Here is a 12,920-nt window from a genome sequence, read left to right on the forward strand (position 1 = left end):
CCCTCCATGTTTAAATTTATTAATTCTAAGATATAAATATCTTTAAAAGCTTCTTTTAGGGCTTCCCTGGTGGCTCAGAGTGAAGAATCCGCCTGCCAATGCAGGAGATGGGGGTTTGATCCCTGAGTAGGGAAGATGCCCTGGAGAAGGAAATGGCAACCCACTCCAGTATTCTTGCCTGGGAAATCCCATGAACAGAGGAGCCTGGTGGGCTACAGTCCATGGGGTCTTAAAAGAGTCAGATACAACTTAGTGACTAAACAATAGCAAAGCTCCTTTTAAGGATATAAAATGTTAAAACTATCTATACCTACTTAGTAAGACATTTTTCTGTTTAACAGAAATTGTAAGCTACAAACTTCAGCTGTAAATAGAAGCACCTTGAATATAGTGAACAATTAATAACTACTCTTCGATAACAGAAAGCTAGGAGGCCAGCACTGGATTCAAAATGGGGTCTGGTTGTCCAGTCAATCCACCCTTCGTGTTCACTGCAGTTCTACAACTTTTGATTAAATGCAGTCTCCCCGTATCAGTTTATTTCTTCTTCATATGTTCATTGTATTTCTAATATTTGGGCAAGTTACAGTCCTTCAAAAAGATGCTGTATAATACTGGAGAGAAAGATTCTACATAACAAAATAATCTTAGTTGAATGCATTTCCCAAAGAAATAACATAATGAATAAAGAGTTGTAGTTCTTGAGCAGAAAAGGATTCTGTATCTGATAACTATTTTCTAATGGTTATATCTAAACTGTTCTTTTTAATGAAGTGATTTGTATAGTTATATAAGTAGTGAAATAGAGCTAACTTAAGAATTTGCCCCAGAATGGATTAATAACCAGAGTAGAGACTAGAATCCAATTCTCCTAACTGTTTAATATTTATCCTGCTCATTTAATATGTTGTTCATTTTGTAAACACTTTGTAAGCAACTAGTATTTCCCTAAAAAGTGGCAAAAAAATCAAATTTTCACCATTCAAACTAAACTGTACCACCAACTTTTTCTGAAATTGTATTATTTTCTCACTAATCCTCACGTAGCATAGCACCTAATGTGTGTGTGTGTGCTTAGTCGCTCAGTCATAACTGACTCTTTGTGACCCCATGGACTGTAGCCTGCCAGAGCGGAGTGGGTAGCCATTCCCTTCTCCAGGACATCTTCCCAACCCAGGGACTGAACCCCAGTCTCCTGCACTGCAGGCAGATTATTTAATGTCTGAGCCACCTGGGAAGCCAAAGCACCTAATAAAACTTCTCAATTCCTTGGATTTTTTTTTTGGTGGGGGGGGGGGGCAGAGCGTGGTGAAATAGAAGGAAATGCAAATGTACTAGAAGAATGAGAATCACCAACTCCTAAATCACAGCTCTTACAAACTTAAATTCTTTCGTGGCACTTATTAAAGCACAGTTCATTCAGTTTCTCCATTCCAAGGGAGTTCAACCAAAATGCACAGTGAAACGTTAGCAAGGGCCATGAGGCATGGTCTCTGTTTCAAAGCAGCCTGAACAGTGCAAATTTAAGCAGCCCCCTGTGCCCTGAGACCTATGCATCCAATATGGGAGCCATGGCCACACGCGGCTACTGAATCCTTGACGTGTGTCTGGTCCAAATCAAGAGGCGCTGTAAGTATAAAATACACACTGGACTTTGAAGGCAATATAAAAAAGAATAATTTTTATATTAATTACATGTCAAAATAATATTTTAGATCTATTGGGTTAAACAAAATGTTATTAATTTTTAAATGCACCTACTAGAAAATTTTAAATTACCTGTGTGTTTCACATTATATTTTTAGTGGACACCTCTACACGGAAGCTTTTCTTGATAAAGGAACACAAATGCTAATAGCTGGTTTCCTGAGTTGGCAAGAGTTCTAACAGTCCTGATAACTAACTCTTTCATCACAAATCCTCCCAATCTAGTCCTGGCTCTGCTTTAACTAGCTGGATGTCCCAAAACTGCCACTGAACTTCTCCAGCCCTAAATCCTCATCCATAAACTCAGAGAACATTTAATACCAAGGCATCGTTTTAAACAATGAAGACACTGAGACCACATTTCCTGCCTTCCAGCTCATTGCTCCTTTCACTGCACAACTCACCACACCCACTTCCTGATTTTATCTACTCAGTGACCCCGCAGTGCATCTCTAATCCCAGGGACTGGCCAGAAAACAGGTGTCACTCTACAGGAAAGGAGAGTGTAGATGGATCTGAAGTATAGATCTATTATACAACAGGGGACCTTTTCAGAAACCCCTCCCTCAGCTGAAAGGAGAGGACTTTCCCACACCAGGTAGCCCACAGGATTATTTGTAATATCAAAGGGATGCAGAATTCCGGGCATCTTCACAGCTCTAGGCAAGGCTATGTGATCTCAGGCAAGTCTGCTGAATCATGGGCAAACTCGATTTCCTCATTTGCAAAATGCATTAATAATATCTGTCCAACCCACATCATAGGCTGGTTTGGAAGATGAAATAAAACCTCTTCAAAACCAGAAAGTGCCACAAACACAGTCATGGTCTCATTTCCGTCGCATAATGCTAGCCTGTGCGCAAGCAGCGTGTGAACCAGGCTCCACAGCGCTGGAAGACAATAAAGGCACACTTTGATACCTGGCTAAATTCACTTCTTTTTTAGGTGAACAAAAGAATAGATATAGATCATGTTTTTTAACTTAAAAAAAAAAAAGGATGAAGCTAAGGAATAAAGAGCTTACCTTCATCCTGCATATAGTATGCTTCAGGCTTTGTTCCACATTTTGAATATTATCAGATTTTATCAGAACAACCTATTCTTGAGATGAGGAAACTAAGGTGCAGAAAGGGACTATTCTAATGCCCTTACGTAAGGCAGGAAGAGACCAGACTTGACCCCAAGCCAAGTGGCTATGCGGCTCATGCTGGCAACTGTGCTGTCCTGCCTCCACTGTCTTGGTATAAACTAAAAAGCCTAATACTCTTGGGCCTGTGTGTCAACACCTCCAAATTGATAACCTCTGGAAACAGCCGTCAGCAGGATGGGTGTGTACAGGGTGAGAGGCTTTCATTCTGTAGCCTCCTGTACTGGTTCAAGTTTCTGACCTTGTATACCTTGTTTTTGTCCACAGACTATTTTAAGTAAGGGAAGTCATCCTTCAACACACCAAAGGAGCTGCCTTTCTAGTCTTACAAATCCTTAAACCAACATGGTAGGAAAGCCACGGCCTCTACATCAGCAAACCCAAACCCAAATCCAAATTCCAATTCCCACTACATAATACTCACGGACATGTGGAGAAGTTCCTTAGCCCTCTGCTAAGGTTCCTTAGACCAGCTGCTTCTTGCACAAGGACAAAACTCCACATTCCTCACAGGTCTGCTGTGGAGATGGATGTATGCCAAGAATCCGGTCCCAAATTGGTGCCTAGCCATAACTCAAAACCATCACTTCTGCTCCATTCCCCTTTATAACTACTCAGATCCACTGGTTTTATATTTAAAATGGTGAGTATGTTGACCTGCTACACCAGACAAATGACCCCAAGTGAAAGTGAAAGTCGATCAGTCATGTCCGACTCTTTGTGACCCCACGGACTATACAGTCTATGGAATTCTCCAGGCCAGAATACTGGGGTGGGTAGCCTTTCCCTGCTCCAGAGGATCTTCCAAATCCAGGGATCGAGCCCAGGTCTCCCACATTGCAGGTGGATTCTTTACCAGCTGAGCCACAAGGGAACCCCAAGAATACTGGAGTGGGCAGCCTATCCCTTCTCCAGTGGATCTTCCTGACCCAGGAATTGAACTGGGGTCTCCTGCATTGTTGGAGAACTGAGGGTCTTCTGTGGTTTCAGAGTCTGGTGTGTCCTCTTCCCACTAACATGCTGAACCAAAGAAACACTGGGCATCCAGGGCCAGAGCAGCAGAGGGCAAGGGCCAGCTGGGCACAGCCCTCTGGAGACTGCTGCTGCCTCCTGACAAGTCTCATTAGAGCAAAGTTGTCAGCCTCCACTCCAGCACTGGGTCAGCAGATCCTTGAAGGCACAGCTACAGGAGTTGGGAGGCAAGGGGTTTCAGCCCCCAGGAGCAAACACCCCCTGTCCCTTAACCAATGTGGGCAGCAGCAACTGGGGAGCTGCTAACTCAACAGAAGATCTGCTGTCCGTGGTATCCAAGGGGTGCCTGCCTCCAGGATGTGTGAGAACAACCTAAGTTTCTTTTTCAAAATACTGATCCTTCACCTCCCACCCTGTCCTGTCCATGTGACTGCCAAGGACAGAAAGGCATTAGAATCACAGCAAGAATTTCTTATTAAGGATAGGATGCTACCAACCAGCTCCCCATCAAAACAAGTGAACTGAGAATGGAAACTGAAGAAATATAAGGGATCTAGTCTGTAGGACCAGGAATGAAAGCAAAGGTATTCATGACCTCCACTTCTATCCTCAAGGAGATGGGCACAACATTACAAGAGTTAAATTCCAAAATCTTAAGAAGATAAAAAGTAAAAGAGTCTTTTTGGTTTTGCTCTCCATCCAAACAATCTCATTCCTATGGACTGTGACCCGCGCAAACAATCTCATCAACTTTCCTTATTCTACTCTCTAACCATTCTTACTGCACACAGCCTGAGGTGCAGTGGTACTACTTCTGTTACTTGGAGTAATCATCTGTTTGAGGCACCACCCAGGACCTTTTCAGTGTGACAAGATCTGCCACGAAATAACGTCTTGTGGGGGTTTTTTGGTTTGTTTTACAGTCTGTAACAGACTCACAAAAATAGAAAACAGATTTACGGTTGCCAACCAAGGGTTAGGGGAGAAGGAATGGATTGGGAGGTTGGGGTTAGCAGATGAAAACTAGTATGCTGCCGCTGCTAAGTCGCTTCAGTCATGTGCGACTCTGCGAGCCCAGAGACGACTCTATATAGAATATAGAAAACTATAGTCAACATGCTGTGATAAACCATGATGGAACGAACACAAAGAAAGAACGCACATGCATGTATAACCAAATCACTTTGCTGTACAACAAATTCACACAGATTGTAAATCAACCATACTTCAATAAAATAAACAAAGTAAAGTCTGAATAAAACTCTGGGCTACAAAAGATGTGGGTACTGTTGCTCCCATATGACATAGGGCCTCTATGAAATCACCCCTTCTACTCCCTAGTCCAGGCACTATTTGGTTTTTTTTTTGCATTTGTGGTTATCTTTTAATTTACTTGCCTATTCGTTTATTTTGGGTCTTCACTGCTGCATGTGGGCCTTCTCCGGCTGCAGGGAGCGGAGGCTGCTCTGTGTCGTGGTGCACAGCTCTCTCACTGCAGCGGCTTCTCGCTGCGGAGCACAGGTTCCCGGTGCACACGCTGCAGCAGTTGAGGCTCCCGGGCTCCGAGAGTGGGCTCAGGAGTTATGGTTCGCGGACTTCAGTTGCTCCATGTTATGTGGAATCTTCCCAGACCAGGGATCAAACCTGTGTCCCCTGCACTGGCAGGTGGATTCTTATCCACTGCATCACTGGGGAAGTCCCTCTGGTTGCCTTTCATTTCTCTTCTTTGTGCATTCTTTCTTTTCTAACTCTTACATTTCACTGCCACTACAATTTATATTTTAAGCCCTGATAGCGCTTAGAATAATAGAGATTACCAACAGGTAAAATTAGGAATGGAAAGTATACACAGATATGATGGAACTATGGCTATTTAAAAATTGACCTATTTTGGAGGTATTTCCCTGGTGGTCTAGCAGCTAAGACTCTACCCTCCCAATGCAGGGAGCTCAGGTTCCATCTCTGGTCAGGGAACTAGATCCCACATGCCACAACTAAGAGTTTGCATGCGGCATGTGCCCCTAACTAATCCTGGTGCAGCCATATAAACCAATAAAAGTATATTTTTAAAAACTGACCTATTTTGTTTAAAAAGCACTGCTTATGTACTTTGTTGCTGTGTTCAGTTTCTAAATCACGTCCAATTCTTTGCAACCCCATAGACTGTAGCAAACTAGGCTCCTCTGGCCTCCACTACCTCCCAAAGTTTGCTCAAATTCATGCCCATTGAGTCGATAATGCTATCTAACCATCTCATCCTCTGCTGCCCCCTTCGCCTCCTGCCTTCGATCTTTCCCAGCATCAAGGTCTTTTGTAATGAGCTGGCTTTTCGCATCAGGTGGCCAAAGTACTGGAGCTTCAGCATCAGTCCTTCCAATGAATATTCAGGGTTGATTTCCTTTAGAATTGACTGGTTTGATGTCTTGCAATCCAAGCGACTCTCAAGAGTCTTCTCCAGCACCACAATTTAAAAGCATCAATTCTTTGACACTCAGCCTTCTTTATGATCCAGCTCTGACCATATGGACCTTTGTCAGCAAAGAGCTGTCTCTGCTTTTTAATACACTATCTAGGTTTGTCATAGCTTTCCTTCCGAGGAGCAAGTGTCTTTTAATTTCATGGCTGCAGTCCCTGTTGGCAGTGATTTGGGAGCCCAAGAAAATAAAATCTGTCACTACGTCCACTTTTTGCCCTTCTATTTGCCATGAAGTGATGGGATAGCATGCCATGATCTTAGTTTTTTGACTGCTGAGTTTCAAGCCAGCTTTTTCACTCTTTCATCAAGAGGCTCTTATTTCCTCTTCATCTTCTGCTTTTAGAGTGACATTACCTGCATATCTGAGGTTGCTGATATTTCTTCTGGCAATTTTGATTCCACCTTGTGATTCAGCCTGCCATTTCGAATAATGTACTGTGCGTGTAAATTAAATAAGCAGAGGCAATGTACAGCCTTGTCATATTCCTGTCCCAATTTTGAACCAGTCAGTTGGTTCATGTCTGGTTCTAACTATTGCTTCTTGACCTGCATACAGGTTTCTCAGGATCCTGTGGCTCTTCACAAATAGCGGAAGGCTTTCTTCCTTCACTCTTTTAAAAGCAACACAACATACCAATCAAGAGATTAGTGTCCAAAGTCTGGGGAAAGGTTCTTCATAGATTCAGATCATGCACGATGTGTGGTACACGGAGAACAGGGAGGTAGTGGGTAATATTTAAACATAACTCACATTTAACACTATAGAGTTCCCAGTGCCTGCAAAGGCTAAGAGTACTGAAATCATTAGTAGCACTTTGCCGAGCAGGAGGCCTAACTGCAGAACTGTTTTTCCCTCCATCAACTTAATACCTGAAACCAACACAATATTATAAATCAACTATATTTCAAAATAATAATAATAAAGTGGAGGCATCCCTCAAAGGCTTAAAGGTTTGGGAACAAGCCTCTGACTAAGGAGCTACATCCCTGAGCAGGCTGCATTTCCCAGGCAAGAGCCCTAATTCCTCCTGGTTCTGCTGGGCCCTCCCCTATAGGAAATGAACTGGGGAGTGGGAAGATGTCAAGCAAGGGGGATGGGACAGTGGTAGGAGCGTGCATGTCAGCACTGCTGACCCCACAGCCAATTAAGGCACCACAAGCTGGTCTCCACGGGAAGCTGCAGCCAGCCTCAGACAGAAGGATAATGGCTGTGACACCAAGCCCCAGGAGATGTGGTCTTGATGAATATTAAACAAACACACACACACCAAGTGGAGACAATCCAGGATGCTATGTTTGCAGTCCCTCTTCTCAGAAATGGAAAGGGTGGCCACAAGGGGAAGATGTGTCTCCCCCAAACTGCTTGGCTTCCTCTGGTACTCTTTTCTTCACCACACTCTCCTGCACTTACAGGTTGTAGGAAATTCTTTCTCTGGCTGCTACATATTGACAGCAATTCTGATCCCACTCTTTCCAGGACACATGTCACCAGCTCAGCTTTTGCATAAATCCTTCTCGGGCAACCTGGCTGCCTGTCAGGGCCCCTGATCAGCCTGGAGGGGTATCACACTGAATTATTCTAAATTGATGTTGTTACCAGCAGTTTCCCCTGTAAATATATGGAAACAGCTTGCTCAGCACCCACTTCAGGTCATCCCAAGGACCACAAAACACAATTAATGGTGAGTCTAAGAAAATGAAAAGTAAGAGATGACAGACATCCCACCCGGCAAAGCCAAACATTAAATTTTGACAGAGAAAAGAACTGGAACAAACATATGTGACAAACAACCTTAGGAAACATATTACTAAATCCTGGACTAGAATGGGATTTTTTTTACTTCCATTAAGTTAACATAGAATAAAAAGAACCACTTTGTCATTAGGGGAAAGAAGACAGGGTGGCTTTTTGCACTGACTGGGCATAAAGGGGCCAGAACACAGGATGCCTCGTGAGGACCCAGCCAAGGCCCTACACAGTGGATCCAAGAACAGGGGAGAGATCTCCATCCCTGAAAAGCAGAAACTAAAAGCACCTCCACTAGAGTCGGAATCTTCCCAAGCACCAAACTCACAAAAAAACCCTCCTTCTTCAGCAGTTAGAAATTGTTTCAGTCTTATAAAGAATTAATCATCTATGCTCTTTTTTTCAACCAGGAAAATGTAAACATAATATAGATTCATCAATGATCAATGCAAAAAAATAAAGGAAAACAATATAATGGAAAAGACGAGAGATCTCTTCCAGAAACTTAGACATACCAAGGGAACATTTCATGCAAACATGGCCTCAAAAAGGACAGAAATGGTATGGACCTAACAGAAGCAAAAGATATTAAGAAGAGGTGGCAGGAATACACAGAAGAACTATACAAAAAAGATCTTCATGTCCCAGATAATCACCATGGTGTGATCACTCACCTAGAGCCAGACATCCTGGAATGTGAAGTCAAGTGGGCCTTAGGTAGCATCACTATGAACAAAGCTAGTGGAGGTGATGGAATTCCAGTTGAGCTATTTCAAATCCTGAAAGATGATGCTGTGAAAGTGCTGCACTCAATATGCCAGCAAATTTGGAAAACTCAGCAGTGGCCACAGCACTAGAAAAGGTCAGTTTTCATTCCAATCCCAAAGAAAGGCAATGCCAAAGAATGCTCAAAATACTGCACAATTGCACTCATCTCACACGCTAGTAAAGTGATGCTTGTAATTCTCCAAGCCAGGCTTCAGCAATACGTGAACCGTGAACTTCCAGATGTTCAAGCTAGTTTTAGAAAAGGCAGAGGAACCAGAGATCAAATTGCCAACATTTGCTGGATCATCAAAAAAGCAAGAGAGTTCCAGAAAAACATCTACTTCTGCTTTATTGACTATGCCAAAGCCTTTGACTGTGTGGATCACAACAAACTGTGGAAAATTCTGAAAGAGATGGGAATACCAGACCACCTGATCTGCCTCTTGAGAAATTTGTATGCAGGTCACGAAGCAACAGTTAGAACTGGACATGGAACAACAGATTGGTTCCAAATAGGAAAAGGAGTACGTCAAGGCTGTATATTGTCACCCTCCTTATTTAATTTATATGCAGAGTACATCATGAGAAACCCTGGGCTAGACTGAAGCACAAGCTGGAATCAGGACTGCCCGGAGAAATATCAATAACCTCAGATATGCAGATGACACCACCCTTATGGCAGAAAGTAAAGAAGAACTAAAGAGTCTCTTGATGAAAGTGAAAGAGGAGAGTGAAAAAGTTGACTTAAAGCTCAACATTCAGAAAACTAAGATCATGACATCCAGTCCCATCACTTCATGGCAAGTAGATTGAGAAACAGTGGAAACAGTGGCTGACTTTATTTTTTTGGGCTCCAAAATCACTGCAGATGGAGACTAGCCATGAAAGTAAAAGATGCTTACTCTTTGGAAGAAAAGTTGCAACCAACCTGCTGATGCTGCTAAGTCGCTTCAGTCATGTCCGACTCTGTGCGGCCCCATAGATAGCAGCCCACCAAGCTCCCCCGTCCCTGGGATTCTCCAGGCAAGAACACTGGAGTGGGTTGCCATTTCCTTCTCCAACGCGTGAAAGTGAAAAGTGAAAGTGAAGTCTCTCAGTTGTATCAGACTCTTAGCAATCCCATGGACTGTAGCCTACCAGGCTCCTCTGTCCATGGGATTTTCCAGGCAAGAGTACTGGAGTGGGGTGCCATTGCCTTCTCCTACCTAGACAGTATATTAAAAAGCAGAGACATTACTTTGCCAACAAAAGTCTGTCTAGTCAAGGCTATGGTTTTTCCAGTGGTCATGTATGGATGAAAGAGTTGGACTATAAAGAAAGCTGAGTGCCGAAGAATTGATGCTTTATAACTGTGATGTTGGAGAAGACTTGAGAGTCCCTTAGACTGCAAGAACATCCAACAGTCCATCCTAATGGAAATCAGTCCTGAATATTCATTGGAAGGACTGATGTTGACGTTGAAACTCCAATACTTTGGCCACCTGATGCCAAGAACTGACTCATTTGAAAAGACCCTGATGCTGGGAAAGACTGAAGGCAGGAGGAGAAGGGGACGACAGAGGGTGAGATAGTTTGATGGCATCACCAACTCAATGGACATGAGTTTGAGTAAACTCCGGGAGTTGGTGATGGACAGAGAGGCCTGGTGTGCTACAGTCCATGCAGTCGCAAAGAGTCGGACACAACTGAGCGACTGAACTGAACAGAACTGAATACAGATTCATAGGCAGAAAAAAACCACCACTACCTTATTTTTGTTTGGGGTTTGGGAGTGGGTTATTTGTTTATTTTTAACCATATCTATAAAACCAAAGACAATGGGGAATATGAGAAAATCACTCAAATAGGTTTGGATGCTTCTAAATATTCAAATCTATTGACCCAGTCCCACAAACTGGCATTTTCCAGATGATTCATTTTACCCCACCACACCAGTCAGACACCTGGTGATCAGGACAAAATTTCCAGACACAAATCTACCCATGGCTCTCATCACCACCATCAGCCAGTCTGAACCTCAGTTGCCGCCTAACTGGTCTCCCCCTCAAACACAGAAGCTAGCTCTCTCTCAGTCTCAAAGCCAAGTTATCAAACTCTGCTCCTCTCACTCCCAAATGTCCCACCTAAACTGTCTTCCAGTCAAACCAAATCTCTCCCTTTCCCTGAGCAGAGCCTCCTCTCATGCCCCCAGGCCCTCCACAGGCCGCCTCCTCTCCCCGGAAAGCCCCTCCTCCTTTGTCTGCTGGTGAGCTCCTGCCAACCCTTCCCTTGGCAGCTGTCCCAGAAAGCCTGCCCACCCCTGCCCCTGTCACCTCAGCCCATCTGGCCTCCCTGCTGTTCCCTGAGCAAGCTCAGCACATGGCCACGCCAGGGTCCCCGCATCAGGTTCCCGCCACCAGAAAGCCTCTCCCATCACAGGTTCTGTGGTCATTCCCCCACTTTCTCCAGATGAAGGGGCTTCCTCTTACAGCCTAGGTAGAAAAGAACACTCCCTACACTTTCACACCCCAGCCTGCCTCATTCCCTTCACACTGCTTTACTCTCTACAGCATTTTATCACAACTCAATACACACACAGAAAGACACAGAGACGTATTTTATTGTGTATTTTTTATGGCCAACGTCAGTCTCCACAATGGGCTGGCCAACTATGGTGCATGGGCCAAATCTGCTCCCCCAACTCACCCCCCTCCCAAGCTTTGATTAGAACAAAGGAGCCCCATGATTTTACCTGTAGTCTGCAGCAGAGTGGAAGAGTTGAGACCTCATTACCCACAAAGCCATTTCCTACCCAATCTTTCACAAAAATATTTGCCAACCATGCTGTCCTGCTCTCCAGTGTCAAGCAAGCTGCCCCCTCCCCTGCTGTGCTCACAGTTTACCTCCAGATGTACAGGTGCATAGTCCAGCAGGCAGCAGGCAGCAGGCACTTGGAAACCATTTGTTAAATGGAGAGAGGGAGACAGAGGGGAAAATGTGAAGGAAAAGGAGTAAATGGATGCAAGAGATGCTGGAGGAGAAATCGGCAGGCCTGGTAACTGCATGGAGGTGCCAGGAAAAGAGAAAGAATCACGCAGGAGAAGGATTTCAAACATGGCTACGTTCCTTGGTCAACGGATGAGGTGCTAACCAAACACAAGTTCTGCATCAGGGCTGTCTCCTCATTGAGGGGTCTGAAGTGAAGTGTCAGCTTCCTTCACAAGGTGAGTCAATGCCCCACAGACAGCCCCATTAATAAAGTTGCTCCAGTGAAATATACACTGGAAATTCAAAGTTTTGGTAACCAGAGATAACAGGCTTAAATCTGAATAGCTAAAAACAGAGTAACAAGTAAATACATATAAGCCAATTTATAAATTCTAAATACATAAATGTTTACAGGCAAACAGAAAACCTTAGACCCGATGGAGGAGATCCTTTAATGGTTAGCAAATCTTACTCTCTGGGTTAACAAATGAGAAATGAGGGCTCGGACTAGTTAAGTCACCCAGACTAGTTAAGCTGGTTAAGAGGAGGAGGCTAGAACAGAAGCCAGCACCTTGCCAGGTCAGGGGCTCTGCCCAGGCACCAGAGCCCACGGCCACACAGGGAGTCGGGAGGGAGGGCCTGTCCACTCCCTGCACTCTCAGTGAAGTGCTGGGGACAGGAGCAAGACCACACAGGACTGAGGGGGCAGCGAGGGAAACAAAGAACTGCCCATGCAGGAAGGCCAGTGGGGATCTCTGGCCCACATCTCACTTGACCTTTCTGTAATACAGCGCTTCTCAAAATTCAGGTTGCATCGCAATCAACTGCTGGGCTTTTCAGATGGATGGCCCACCCCAAAGTTTCCTCCTCAGGTAGAATGGAATGGGCCCAAGAACCTGCATTTTTAACAAGTCCCCATGTAACACTGATGCTGCAGGTCCAAAGATCACACTTCAGGAACCACTGGGGCAGCACTTGACCATGACCCATCCTGTGGCTTTCCTGAGATGTCTCTCACCTGGCTCTTCACCTCTCTCTCCAGCCACCAGTTTGAGAAGTCTGTCTATAAAAAGAAGAGGAGGGGAAAGGGTGGTGACTGCTGCAAGTTCACGAAAAATGAAAGAACCTGAGCTTAT

The 12,920-nt window shown here is 44.4% G+C and overlaps 1 protein-coding gene across 11 annotated transcripts in view; it reads right to left on the reverse strand.

Moving 5' to 3' along the window:
- Positions 1-12,920, reverse strand: part of EPB41L4A (erythrocyte membrane protein band 4.1 like 4A) — a 293,459-nt gene that overhangs the window by 196,646 nt on the left and 83,893 nt on the right. The gene's annotated exons all lie outside the window — the stretch shown is intronic.

Source organism: Bos grunniens, chromosome 10, assembly GCF_055505025.1.
Source record: "Bos grunniens cultivar Pamir isolate PY7600 chromosome 10, Bosgru_T2T1.0, whole genome shotgun sequence".
Lineage (NCBI taxonomy): Eukaryota > Metazoa > Chordata > Mammalia > Artiodactyla > Bovidae > Bos > Bos grunniens.